This window comes from Aphis gossypii, chromosome 2 (genome assembly GCF_020184175.1).
Source record: "Aphis gossypii isolate Hap1 chromosome 2, ASM2018417v2, whole genome shotgun sequence".
Taxonomy (NCBI): Eukaryota; Metazoa; Arthropoda; class Insecta; order Hemiptera; family Aphididae; genus Aphis; species Aphis gossypii.
Genome location: NC_065531.1, coordinates 1,241,537 through 1,255,333, shown reverse-complemented (window position 1 = coordinate 1,255,333; position 13,797 = coordinate 1,241,537).

Sequence of the window (13,797 nt, the reverse complement as noted above, 5' to 3'; positions counted from 1 at the left end):
CCCCATATTCGGAACCCAACTCGGAGGCGCCGCATTAGGTATATTAATAGTTATTAAACGTTTTTAATTTTTTTAATAATTAATGAAATTTAATATTAATTATTTATATAATTTTATGTAACGAACTGAAGTCCAATGACAATGGATAATACAATAAATTAAAAGACAAAATTATATAAATTAACAGTTAAAAATAATAGGCATTCAATAAATACACAAATCCTTAAAAGGAATAAGTATAGGTACCTATACAAAATAAATGTTAAATAATGTTTGTCAAAAAAAAATCACATATGACATAATATTATAATGTAGAATATATATAATAATTCAGTAATATTTTTATAGCTGTTAGTTATCTATTTTATACGTCAATACCGTAGAATGGTGTACGTAGGCTTATGGTATAAATAGCTTAAAAATTATTAATCATAATATTTTTTATAATTTTATTGTGTAAAGAACATAAGAATTTACATAATATGAAATAGTTATTAAACTAATACTTTTATATTATAGAAGTGGAATGTTTCATGTTTCAACGATTAATATTTTTTGAATAACAATGAAATAATAACATTTTTTGAGAAGAAATTATTATTTTAGATGTGAAGAATTAGTGTCGTTCTTTTAAATAATAAATCTTGTACAACATGCTAAGTCTCAGGTGTTAAAAAATTTATAATTTTTAGCTATGAAATAATTTATATTATATTTTCGTGGTTACGACGTAGTTTGTGAAAGTGAACTTTACATGCTTATAAAACAAAATATATGTGACCATAGATTTTTGGTATTTTTAATTTTTATAAGAAAATTGTACAAGAAACTTAGTACTATAAAAAATTATAAATGTATGTTCTAATGATCTGAATACCTAAAATTAAAATAATTGTGCTTATGTATTCTTATAGTTTTCGAATTACTATAAGACTAATTCAGAAGGAATTTTATATTAAATTTTCAAGTATTTTGACATAGACAAAACAAATTTTATCGATATTTATGAAAAAGAAATTAAACAAAACAAATATTTCAAATGCCTGCCTACAAATAGCCTTAGCATAAGTGAAATATTTTGAATATTAAATTATATAAAGAAAATGACAATCTAAATAACTGGTGAAATTTTCAAGATTTACCTATACTTTTTGAATAGTAACAAATATTGAAAATCGCCTGAGGATAAATCGTTATTGTTATGCGATTTCGTAGAAATTTAAAATATAAACGCTTATAAAAAATAATGTGACTAACAATTTTTATTTTATTTTTTTATTTCAATAAGAACAACTTATAAGAAAACCTTGTATTAATTTTTCAAATTTTTTGGTAACTCAAAATTTTTATCGACATTTCAAAAACAAATACTTAGAAAAATCAAAAATTTCAGTTATCAATAAATACTTAAAAAAAAACCATAATATTTTGAAAATTTAACTGTATATAGATAATACTAATATAAACATTTGGTGAAAATTTCAAGTATTTATAGTGATTCTTTTTTGAGTTACAACTATAGGTATATAAAACTTTTTTTTTCCACAATTTTTTGAAAACTACTAGAAACTTTTTACTTTCAACCTCTATAATTTCACAAAAGATATTTACTTTGCCATCGTTAACCACCGCTGAAGTTTTAAATTGAATCATTACTTCGACAAGTTATGCTGTACATAGATACAAAAAAATACACATACACGTTATTGTAAAATCATTACATTAATTGCTCTGCTCAGAATCTAAAATTTAATATATTATATTCAAATAGTACAAAGAAACCCAAAATATTTTGAAATTTATATCATGCATGAAAATTAATAATAAATATATTTGATAAAAACTTGAAGTCTCTAAACAGTTGAATCATTTTTTAAATATGGTTTATCCAAAAACTTATGTTTTTGGTTTTTCTTAATTTTGTGTTTTTTCGTAGCTCCAGGGTTCAGGAAGCTATATTTTCTTGGAAAATAGTTTGTTTTATACTCCGATAAACTAAATTTCCGAAAAATATTATTAAAAAAATCATGTACTTATCTATAGTGCCGGCACCAGGTTTTTTGCTGCCCTGTGCCAATTACCTACAATATGCTGTCTTTATATAATTTATATATTTTTATTTATAAACAATTCTGTCCCCTAAAATTCCAAAAAAAATTGACACCCTGTGTAATCGCACAAATTGCACATGCCTTACGCTGGCACTACTTATCTACCAATATTAACTGACGAAACACGTTTCCGATGAAATATTTTCTACATACAAATACGTTTCCAAAGAACTTTTCCATCTTCGTATGCGCCCTAATCTATATGGTTATGCAATACTGATACATCCATATTTCAATAAAATACAATTTTACAAAATTGATTAGCTTTTGATATTTTTCTATAAATCTATGAGATGTTATGATAAATTAACTATATAACTAAATAATATTGTATAAAGGTATATTTATAAATAAGTATTAATTAATAATATACTTATAACATTGAATATTTAAGAGAAAAATTTTAGCGGTAAGTTTCAAACCTGTTGTAATGCGACAATTTGATAATAAGATAGATGTTTCTAAACATAATTCATATTTTAGATTTATAATGAAGTGATGAGTAATGTATTGATTTTTTAATGATGTGTGTTTGATAACACTTTTACATGTACCTAGATAAAAATACTTGGATTTAGAGCTTTAAGGGCAGTTTCCAGTTTTAAAGGTGTTGTTAATGGGCTTCTCCCTCAACCATGACAATTTTATGTTCATTATTTATCATATTACTTACTATAATAATTGTTCTCTACTGTGTAGATTGTAAATTTCTCTTCTAATAAAGAAATGAGGTAGTTTATTCTGATATAACAAATTGTATCAAGTTGATCCTGTAAGTAAAAATGAAAAAAAAAATAAAGGAAAACGTTAACTTTGATGTAAAATCTGTTTTTGAGAAAATCGATTTCGTTTTTTTAGTGTAACTAAAAAACAAATAACTTTCGAATAAATTTCCACCGAATATTTATAGGTATTGTTAGTATTTTCTATAAAAGTCAAAAGATATAATTTTATAACTATTTAAACATATTTTTTTTTTAGATTTCATGTTTAAATTTAGACGAAATTAGATTTTAAATAAAGAATAAATATTTAATTATTTTGTAATTTGTTGTAATTTAAAAATATTATTTTTGGCTACTAGAACATGTTAACGTACGTTATAGTATTTAAAAAAATACTATGATATTTCCTAATGGAAGTAATGTTTTCAAAAAAAAAACGATTGAACTTATACTGTATTATTTAGCTATAACGATAAAATAAATTACTTTAAAGCAATACAATAGCTATCTTTACTAAAAATTGAATTAAATAAATTTATATTGATAAATAATAAAACTAATTCTGTGATTAAACAAAATAATTTTAAATAGTATAGGTAGGGTCGTAGGGAAATTATTCTTACTATAGGTATTTTAATATTTACTACACCATCTTTAGTAAACACGTAGTCCTAATATAGAATTGAATTATTATACTCTGTTGACTGTAGTATGCAAGTGCCAAGTATAACTATAGTCCAGTTATGTACTCACGAGTCACGGATGAAAAGTAGTTAACGTACTGTGTCTACTGCTGTCAAATATATATGTATGAAGATTAAGTCAATCACGAATATTGAATATATTCGGAAATCTTAGTTCATATATTTAAGGTAAATTATAAAGGAATATTTATAATTAAACATGCCGTTAATACAAACTATTAACGGCAAATACTTTCATACATACCTGACACATTCAGAGCCGGCGCTAAAATTTGCAGGACCCTAACAAAATTGTTTGTGATGCCCCTAATTCCAAAAATAGATCTTATATCTATAGTAGCAGTTTGAGCGTGAACGTAAATGTACTGTATATATACTGCGGTATAGTCTGTGAGCAATTGCCACACACCCGGCACTATCACTACAATAAGTTCAAAAAACTTGCACTTCTAATTCAAATTATACTACTATTTATCAATTGTCCTTAAAATTTAATGTAAAAAATTTGGCTTTGCTTATTTAAATTTACGACGTGTTATCAGCTCATTATATATTCGAAAATGTACAGTCTTTCTGTAAACCAGAACCTTAAGAGTTATATGTTTACCGTATTTGTATTAATATTATATATTATACCTATCGGCTATCAGGTACTATTTACTCAAAAAAAAACATCCAATAAAATATTAAATAATAGGTAAGTAATGACTTGACAGTTCAAAAATATTACAAGCTTGCAATGTGGGTAGTATAGGTATTTTTATTACGCAAATTTTCACGCACTTAGTATCCTTCATTACAAGATTAGAAACTGTCATGTAGGTCATAATAGTGAATAACATCACTCAAATTCTGATATACATTTAAAAAATATGCTAACCTTTTTCATATTAGATACATAATATTAATGAAAATATTTAAATATAATCGACTTGTCGAACTAATAAATAATTAGGTGAGCGCGCATCTAAATATAAAGAACTACGTTATTATAATTAGTACCTACGTTGAGCTTATATATTTTTTACACGTACACTTATTTTAGTCGTTTTAAGATATAGATTTGATGTTTATATTAGAGCAAATTAAAATCTTGTCTGAAGATATTCGCTTTGTACGACTTAACAGACGGACACAATTTATTATTTTTTACACACTTAACAATGCGTGTGTATGTGTGTGTGTACTGTGTAGGTATGCGCTCGTCATATATAGGTACCTCTTTCTCTGCGGTAAATAACGATCGTATGACGTATCTATAGGTATGTGTAATCGAGAGCGCTCGCGTTTAAACGTTCGTATAGATCTATATTTATACAATAAATATACCATGCATGCATGTTTGTAGCGTGTACACTACATATATGGTGTATGACACTAAATATGTGGTGCGGTGCGGTGCGACATTTTAGCGAGTGTGCGGCTCGATTTTAACATTTAACGGAATGCTGTATATGATATATTATAAAGTATATGATATTATCATTTGTATTTTATGGTTCTGGCTCTCCATTAATAAAATAACGGAAATGCGCGTCCATCCGCTGTTCGATTCATTTCGTTTGCAGTAGGTGGATATAGGTACACCGAATGTCGAATACCCTATATCGCGGTTGAATTATTACTTATTAGTGCAGTACGAATAAAAACCTATGGGAAACTAGTAATCTTTATAGTATATAGTATATTATATTAGTATAATGTGTGTATATGTGTAATAAATATAACTATCATACGTTCGTACGTGAAATGAGAAGTAAATGAGCTAAGAGTATCAGTGTACTGCATAGTATTATATTTATGTACATAATAATAACATAACATAACGGTAGTCGGTAGATTGCGATATAATAATATAAAGTATACTGCAGAGTGCAGGTGTAGATGTGCGTACGTTTGCGATACGTATTTACACACGAAATATTATGACGTATCTCTCTACTTATAGAACATAATAATCGTATTATAGCGTAACATATTTTATAACTTTTAAATTATCTAGGCAATAACAGAAAACGAAATCATGAGCGAGGTGAGAAGATTTTAAAATACAAAATTATTCTCGATACGACGGTAGAAAAAATTGTTTCAGGTATTTTTTTACTTAAATCTAACCGCCAACTTTACTCCCTTAGGGGCCGGATTGACATAGGCGCAAAAGGGACTTTTATTCCAGGGCTGCGGAATCTTTCACACATTCATATTGTAATCGTATGAAATACAATAAATCACAACGACTCTTTATTGATAAGAAGTATACCAGTTATGAATCGCTTTATTAGGGCGACTCTGTCGCTCTGATATGTTCGGCCGCGCCTACCTTCAAAGTAAATTACAACGGCGCATATTATTTATTATATTATTATTGTACTCGCCGTAGAGATATTGTTATATTTACAATAATAAAGTGTACACTAGGTACGTGCGTGCGAGCGTCGGCGGTTTAAGACATCGTATTCGTACACAGCAAACGATATATAGAGAGATGAGAGACACCTTTTAATAATCTATTTTCGTTATTCGTGTAGGTCGTCGTCGCATCCGTATAACAAGACGTCTAGACGAAGTCGTCTGTAGGGCGTATTCCGCGGGTCGATTCGCGCAACGGCGGCGTGGCGTATATAATACGTACGCGAGCGGGTCTACGCATATTACATTATATATATATATATATACACAACGACGACGACGACGACGACACAGTCGCGGGACGCGCGGCGGCGGCGGCGTTTATACTTTGGGGAGAGCGGTGGTCGAGGTTGCGGCGGCGTCGACAGCCGTCCGCCGGATGCTGTGGAATGCGACGGCGGAGTGCGTCCACAGAGGCCGGTTAACTTGCGCGCGCGCATGTGTGTGCGCGCGCGCGCTCGTTTGTGTGTGTGTACAAATATATAATATTATTATATATTATTGTGTGCGAGTTCGGTGGTACTCGGCGCGGCGGCGATAGTTGCAACGATGTCTTGCCCGCGCTCGCCGCCGTTCGTTTTTGCCGGATCTGCGAATGAATGGCATTCCGACATGGACGTTGCGGTGAGTGGACGGCCAGTGTACACACACACACACACACACACACACACATATATATATATAATAATAATAATATATTAAATAGGCCTCGTCGTCGTGGCCGGTCGAGAAGGAAACGCGTGGCGGCGCGTAGACCGAAAATACTATATGTGTAACGCGCGTAAGCGTGTAGCGTCGGTGAGTTTTTAATCGATCCGAAACTCAAGCTGCCCGACAACGCCTATTATTTTATTTTATTTACGCCAACTCGGCGTACGCGCGACACTATACCCAGTCATCGATAACGCCGCCGTCGCGCAGACCGTATTATATCGTATTGTTGTTATAAATTATTATATTACGAGAAAATGTTTTAATACGCGTTTGGGCAGTACACGCGCTTTGAGGAGGGGGGGATGGGGTTTGGACTTGGCCAGTAAACATAAATGTAGTTTTACTACACTTTTAAAGTGTTTAAGATCAGGAAACGTTTATAATTTATTATGATATTTTATTGCGTTTTTTTTTTTAAAAAAAAACTATAATATGATAGTCCACCAATCACCTACAATTATGTTGACCCTAGTTTTGGCTGTGGGTTATATAGGTATACGTAAATTTCTTCCCTGATCAATGCTCCATAATTATTCATCATGATATTTATTTTATTCCGAAAATCGAAAAATAAATAATACATTTTATAATATCTATATTCTATATTGTATATACATTATATTGACTATTGAACTATCCTCTATCCCTTGGAAAATTTGTTTGTGGACACCACTGGTATCCAGTCAAAATATGACGATTAGTTGTATAGTAAAAGTGAATATAATAATTAATTATCGACTTAATTACATTATTACCTGTGGTTTTGTTTAATTATACAATATTTAGTGTGGTTTGTACAAACGATTTATTCAAAATCGCGAACATTTAAAAATAATTTTCTATCTAGTAAAATATTTACTAAATTTTTGTATTTAATATTTTAATCTTTGAAAATTCAACACAGTTTATCAGAATTTCCATTCAAATTAAACGTAAAGTCTTGTATTTTTATTTGATTATAGAAAATCAAAAAACAATTTTTTATTATGTAGGTAATTTTAGTCATTCTATTGTAACAAACAAAATATTAACTATGAAAATTTTAACCATCATCTACTGCTATAATTATCAAGTATAATACAATTTTTGAAACATTTAGACTTAATTAAACCTATAATATTTAAAATTAAAATCAAGTATAAAAATGTTTAAAAATAGTTTTTTTATTTTTACATACCTAGTCAAATTGTAATAAATAAAAAAATCAAACAAATCTGTGTCACTAAAAGATTCTTTCATTAAGTTATTAATGTATATAAACATTTCATTCAGTATATGTACTCAAAGTCTCAGCATAATATACATTTTTATTGTTTCAGGACTTCAGGTATATCTTAAATCAAAAAAATACATTAAGTCTTTAGTTACTGAACATACATGTATAAAAGATATTTTGGCATAAATAAATGGTTAGTTTTTGATATCTATACCTTAAAGCCTAAATGAGCCAATATACATGAAAATATCATTAAAAAAAATTGACAAATATATATTTTTTATTTAGGGCCTTAGTCTTTTACCATGCTGAATACCAATCGGCACGCGTTACCTAATTATATTATGTCGTTAACTATTGTAGTCTAAGGTTTATTAATATCATTAAAGATTTAAAAAATACGTCTCAGCAGTTCATTAAACATATGATATAGATATTCATGAATAATATTAAGCAAAATTATTCACAATGTATTCATATTTTATACCCTTATACAATAAATAAAAATAAAAATAATGTGTCTATTAGATCAAAGTTTTACTTAGATTTTATAAATCCATTTATTCACTTACACTGCAGGTATACTTTATTATAGGTACCTATAAAGTGAATACACAATTAATTTAGATCAACGGCCGTAGACAAAATATGAATAACTTCAGCGTATTCCTATACAAGGAACATACGAATAGAAATATGAGAGGTACTCATCATCATAATATGCTATATCAAGACAAGTGTATCTTATATAGTATATATGTCACTTTTATCTTATTTTGACGTACTGTCTATAGAAAATGGGTGATGCATTTCGTCTAACCGGAAATAATGGGAATAGCTCTTAAATATATATGTAGTAAATACGTATAATACTCATTTCGCTCATTCGCTGGAATGTTATTGCTTTGCAGTTTGTACACCATACTAGCAATACTTCATTATAGTAATAGTACTATATAAAGCAGACTTTTGAACGAAAATACAAAAATTATTTGATGGGACATCATATCATACGAATATAGAGAAAATGATCGACGTCTATGGTATTATCCTTTAACACACTATAATAAATGTCGTGGTCACCTGTTAGCGAATACTGTATAAGTTACATTATAGAAATGGATCGCGATTTACACAATTATCGTGGTATAAAATTAGTCATCATGGCTGTTGTGGTAAATGCAACCTCGGTCCATTTTATGTATTTTACTTAGTTTAACCTAATTCGTGAGTGATAATAGAAATAATTATATTACGATTTAGTTTTATAATTCTCGCGTTAAGCATAAATCTCCATAAATATATAACAATAACAATAAATTAATGTATCTATAATCTATATAATATAATATAACCTATATTGGTAAAACTCTAATTTTAAACTTTGTTTCACCACAAAAACATTATTTTAGTTCCATGAAATGATATATGTAATATGTGTAGTGTGTAGGTACATCAGTTATTAAAATGTTTGTAAAGTATATTCCTTAAAAATAGTTTTACAAAAATAAAAAATATAATATACTTAGTAATTAGTATACGCCATATTATGGTAATGGTATATTGGGCCTAGTTTTTATTGTACCTACTATTATTACTTATTAAATCATTTTTATGAATTATATAAATATTGATAGATTTAAATAAAATTTGTAACTACTAATATTTTTAACATACCATAATCCAGTTATCTTCCAAATATTTCCTTAGTAAACAAAGTTAGATAATTCGAAATAATTGTTCTTTCAAATTTTGTTTCTACGTCAATGTGTTAAGAAAAATTGTTTTTTAAATAATTTACTGTATAAAAGGATGATTGTCATTTGGAAAACAAAAGTTTGTAATCTCTAAAGAAATTCTTCAAATAGTTAGTATAAAATCTCAAGAATTTAAAAGTATGGTTTTTAAACATTTGAATATATTTAAAAATTCTAAAAATCAGATTTTAAATAACTGCATTGTTAAAGAAGAAAAAGGAGGTGGACATGCTTGATGAATAAGCCTGTATATTATAATAATTAATAACTAACTTATAATTAAGAGGCGTTTATATGTTCTCTCAAATTACCTTAATGTACATTGATATAATAAATAATACTAAATACACATTAACAATTCCACGTGAACGTGGTAATTATTTGTACAAATTAATAGTTTCCTATGTATTATTTCTCTGTGAACAATGTGAACCTAATACATATCTATCTAGTTAGTAAACAATTATTTTATCTTTTTCATAAGTGTTAAACTTATGCTATTTTATATAGTATTACTAATGTATTCAAACTTATAAATCATAATATTAATCAATCGTTAGGCTAGTCTCTAAATATAAATAAATAAAGTCTAGAGTAGACAACCTTATTCTTGTAGAAAAGAAATTTACGCACAAAAATAATAAATACTTTTCATAATAGGTATGTTATATTATTATGTACTGATTTAATGCATCTTTTTATATTACGAGCACTTAACGGTTCAACAGCTATAATACCTATACTTTGATACAAATATAATATTTTTTCTAAAATCATTTAATCATGTTTAATAATTTAGACCTGTGACAGCTACAATTACAGTTCAATTTATTTGCTGTATAATATAATATGTGTTCCGTGTAAAAATCTTTGTGATGTGTGGACACTGTTTATAGTCTATACAATGGACATTCGTCCTCACACATACTAGATAACGGCTGTGTGTATGGTGTGGTGTAATGTTTGGCTGCAGTCACAGATGATGATGCGGTCAAGCACCGCCCAGCGTTACTAGCTTCCGGATGGTCACCCATCCGGGTTTTTAGCAACAAAACAATATTCCACATACTATAAACATGTGTTCCAAAAACCTACCGTACCATACCCTATCGTAACAAAAAAATCTCACAGTTAATAACCATATAGTTGCTGAAACTTAATTAATAAAATAAAAAATAATTTTTTTCTACTAAAATATAACATAACAATCTGTATAAAAGTATAGACAATAATAAACAAATAAATTTATAAAGGGAAACATTATATATAAAAAAAAATTTTTAATTAAGTACAAGGAAGCTATCCTGTGAAAGGACCTTTAAGAATTCAAATTTAACAGATCCATTCCGCAGAAGAGAGTTCCCTGTATTTTCATTATTTAATATTTATTATTAATATTTCATCGTGAAATACTGGTGTATAATTATGCTATGATTACTACTTTTATTGAAATTTTTAAACTTTTTCTTCAAAAGTCTTTCAAGAATTTTTTAAACTTATAAAATGTGTAATTACTTTAATAATTAATTACAGAGTTCAAGGTTATTTCATTCAAATATATTTTGTTGTAATAGGTACTTAGAGTTTTTACGTTCAAGGAATGAACAGTTCAAGATTTTTACGTTCAAGGTCACATCATTCAGTATAAATTCAACTTGACGTTTCACAATAATGTTCAAGAATTTGTTTTATAAAATTGTTTTCCTCAAAAATATAGTCATATACACATTTATTAGTCAATTTTAAATATTATAATACAGTTTTTTTGTAGTTGTTTTTATACAATATTATTATTCATACATACAATATACAAAACTAAATATCTAAATGTATCATACCTAACATCTTATACATTTAACTATTATAGATAATTGTATTATTTTAAAGGTGTAGACCAGGGATGGTAAACTTGTTGAACACTACGTGCCAAAATTGCCCTTTTTACCAGTATGCCATGAAACATATTATGTATTATATTATATAATATACATTTAAAACTATTACACCTATGCCTTATAGTAATGTTTTCATAAATACAATTATAAAACAAAGAAAACGTAAAAACAGAAAAATAATATCAATTATGTTCGCGTGTAAGTATTATATTATTATACATTTATTCCTTATTTATTTTATAGTGTATGGTTATACCAATTAAAGTATCGCTACCTACAACCTACTCAATAAAGTAATTTGAATATTGAGAGATAAAAATCAGTAGGTAGGTATACAATATACATGTTATAGGTATTATTAATTTTTATTAAGTTATTATTAATAATAATAGTTATTTAAAATAAAGGAAGTGATAAAAGCAGAGCCGTATTTAAAATTACACTAATATTTAATTTTGCCACCCTTAAGACATATAGCCTCTGGGAATGTGGTCGCTCGTGCTCCCTCCCCCCTAAATACCGGCCTGGATAAAAGTCAATAATAGGTAATTGTCAATTATTACTCATTTTATGCAATGAATTATTATTATATGATAATTCAATTACATTTAAAAAATCAATCAATATTATTTAAACTTTATTAAGTACAAAAATAACGCCAGTTGTCTTTCGTCTAAATGTTATTATTTTTATTATTTTATTATTATTAGTTAATAGTTTAGCCAAAATGCTTTCAACAGTTAATACGCATTAAGCCTAACTAAAATATATGAAAGCAGTTTTTAAAGAAAACAAAGAAGCCACATCATCAATTTTCTAAATATAACTGACCTCATCAGTGAAATAGAAAATAATTTAATTCTTTATACTCTTTATTTTCAGAAATTTTACTTAAATCGTTATCTATTATAGCTACTGCCCATATCTATTATAATATAGAATCAAGTGCAATCTATATTATTTATTTTCATATAATATTGATAAAATGATTTAACAATAACAAATTTTAAATTGTTTAAAGTAAATCTTTATAAGCTGTATACCTATATATTGAATGTTTATTTTTTTTTCACAACAATATGTAATTTGAGACTTCTCATGTTTTAAAAAAACGTTTAGTATGTATGGCAATTGATAATATATTATATGAAACTATACAGATATAGTTTGTATAATTTACTAATAAAAAGAACGTAACTAATGGACATTGGCTACTACTTACCTATACTAATATGGATAGTGAGTACGTTTATTTTTATTTCAAGTGGACTAGTAGCCAGTAGCGGTTGGTCAGTGCTCAACAGATAAAATTGGCTGCAATATAACATGGGCGTAAACGCGTGATCAAAAGTAATGGAGACTGGAAGGTTTAAACTAAGTCCTAGCAAAAAAAATGAAATAATATAGTAATATATTACTTGACTTATTTATTAGAAATTATAAAGGATTTTCTCCCTAATTCTCACTTTTCATTAAACAAAAGTAATAATTAAAACAACTACACTGATATAATTTTTCACGTAGTTTATAATTTAATAATTTACTTCAGAACAAAAATAAACTAACCATACAACATAATAATATTATAAGTATTAACATAGTTAAAACACGTATAACTTATAACATAGCTTTTATGTTGATTAACATAGTAAGGTCCGGGAGGTAGATTCAAAAATTCATCAGCAGTTTATAAATATTTGGAGGTTTCAACACATATCACATCATCCCCAATCAATGTTTTGTTAAACATTTTACATATTTGCATGTATTCTTAATCAACAACAAAACAAAACGTATTTAAAAATTTTAAATACTTTAAGATATGTACATTTTTAGTGTAATTATTAACTCACAAAAATCAACAAATGTTATCATAAACGATTCTAGCCGAAATTATAATATAATATATACATACATAACTCAAATTATGAACTAGATAAATTAAGATTATAAAATGATAAAATCTAATTGTATTTATATTTATAATAGATAATATTAAATATTGTCATCTTTTTTAAATTTATGAATAAAATAAATAAAATGTTTTATTGAAACTATTTTATCTACTCTTATTCAAATATTATTAGTACATTTAATATTTTAAAAATATGAACTGTAAAAACTAGCATGGAAATTTTAAAAATGTTTGAAACAAAATTTCATTACATTAAAGGTACATCCTTTATTCTTCAACCATTAACTTCTATTTTAGCCCCTCTTACCCTGCTTTATAGTTTTGACGGGGAAAAAGTATCATTCATTAATT